Here is a 2,097-nt window from a genome sequence, read left to right on the forward strand (position 1 = left end):
ATTATGGAAATTAATATTTAATGAAATTAATAACTTAAGGTGATTTGGGTCGAACGTGTTAAGTTCCGCGAGAGATCCAAGTCAAAACCTAAAAGAACAAATAGATTAAGTTTTGGATCAAACGTAACGCCCGCAGGCGATCCAAGAATTTAACCGAATTGCCCATCGGGTTGACGACTAGCTCCACGGACCACAGGAGGTCCTTACAGCCTGCTTTGTCCTAAACTTCCCAGGAGGTCACCCATCCACATTTCTCCAAGCGCACTTTGGAGTTCTTTGAGTTTGGGCTTGAAAGGGCCTTGGTGATATGGATAGTATCAACCTTTTTAGCCATACTTAACCATAATCGGCACATCACCCACTTAAGACCTCGTCCGTTGTGTAACCTAAATCAGTCTCCTCGCTGGGTGGTGCCACGGTGCTCGCAGGCACTCAGTCGCCGACCATCACGCGGCCGCCGGACCCACCGAACAATATTATTTGGGTCTGTCAGACAATCTCAAGACCAACCCCACCAGATCCATATCTGCTGAGAACAATCCTCCACAGCAACCGGTTCCAAGGAACCTTAGCCGTTAATCATGCTCTGATCTCGAGATCACATGTCATCAACCAGATTTTGTTGCCTGTCTCCTTAACACTCAAGGACACAGTGGTACGATCTATAGAACAGGATCTGTTCTATAGATCGTACCACTGTGTCCTTGAGTGTTAAGGAGACAGGCAACAAAATCTGGTTGATGACATGTGATCTCGAGATCAGAGCATGATTAACGGCTAAGGTTCCTTGGAACCGGTTGCTGTGGAGGATTGTTCTCAGCAGATATGGATCTGGTGGGGTTGGTCTTGAGATTGTCTGACAGACCCAAATAATATTGTAATACCCCGGTTCTAAGATTATGGTTAAGTATGGCCTAAAAAAGGTTAGATGGTACTATCCATATCACCAAGGTGCACCTTCCTTTTCGGAAGCCCAAACTCAAAGAACTCCAAAGTTAAACGTGCTTGGCTGGGTGGCCTCCTGAAGTTTTCCAGTGGTGCGGAGTGAGGACAAAGCACGGTGACCTCCGTGGTCCGTGGAGCTAGTCACAAACCGATAGTGGGCGTCGGTTGGGTGGGCCCACCCGGCCGAGGCGTGATGGTATCGAGCGACTTTGCGACCGTGAGTGCGCCTGTGGTAGGAGCACCTGGGACCAGATTGAGGAGACTGATTTAGGTTACACAACGAGGACGTTGTGTCTTTACCCCGCCTCTAAGATTATGGTTAAGTATGACCTAAAAAGGTTAGATGGTACTATCCATATCACCAAGGTGCACCTTCCTTTCGAAGCCCAAACTCAAAGAACTCAAAGTTAAGCGTGCTGGCTCGAGAAATTGGATGGGTGACCTCCGAAGTTTGCAGTGCGGTGAGGACACCGGAGCTAGTCGTCAACCCGATGGGCAATTTAGGTAATGTTCCCGGTTCGGTTCGGGTGGGGTCGTTAAGTTCCGCAGGCGATCCAAAATTTAATTTAAAAGAACACATGGTAGCTAGGAAAAGGTTCAGACCTTTGTACAAAATTTTTGTACAGTGGAACCTCTAGGCTTTCCGAGTAGCAACCAACACGGTCTCCACGACCGATCAGGACGATCATTGACCGATCAGGATGTTTCCTGATCGGTCAGCATTTCTCTGTTCGGACAGCCGTCCGATCAGATCACACTGTGCACTATCCCCTCATTAACACCTCCCGACCCACTCTCTTCCCGATCTTCTTTCACGCGGAACCCTAGCCGACTCCTTCCCTAACCTCACTCTCTTCTCGTTGCACGCCGAACCCTAGACGAAGCTCTAGCCCTCGGAAGCCCTAGCCTAAAGTTAAATGGCACCAAGGTAACTCTCTACCTCTCTAGACCTTTGGCGTTTCGGTTTCATTTCTCACCATATATGTTTTTTTTGTGCTGGTGGCTCCGGTGCTCACTCATTGCCCCATTTTACCACATTGTTGACCCTTAGAAAGAAAGTAGTGGTTGAAGGGAGCTCTAAATCTAAGTCACCTGAGAAATCCAAGTCCCAGGCACCCACCCGACCTCAACCTTCCTCCTCTTCAAGGTTCC

The 2,097-nt window shown here is 48.5% G+C and overlaps 2 non-coding genes across 2 annotated transcripts; one reads left to right on the plus strand and one right to left on the minus strand.

The window, feature by feature from the left end:
• Window positions 1–483: 483 nt before the first annotated feature.
• LOC121993479 lies at window positions 484–692 on the minus strand. Its single transcript, XR_006115320.1, has one exon. It is a non-coding gene; the product is annotated as a small nucleolar RNA U3 (small nucleolar RNA).
• On the plus strand, window positions 658–866 carry LOC121993478. The gene has a single exon (XR_006115319.1). It is a non-coding gene; the product is annotated as a small nucleolar RNA U3 (small nucleolar RNA).
• The last annotated feature ends 1,231 nt before the right edge of the window (window positions 867–2,097 follow it).

This window comes from Zingiber officinale, chromosome 6B, assembly GCF_018446385.1.
Source record: "Zingiber officinale cultivar Zhangliang chromosome 6B, Zo_v1.1, whole genome shotgun sequence".
Lineage (NCBI taxonomy): Eukaryota > Viridiplantae > Streptophyta > Magnoliopsida > Zingiberales > Zingiberaceae > Zingiber > Zingiber officinale.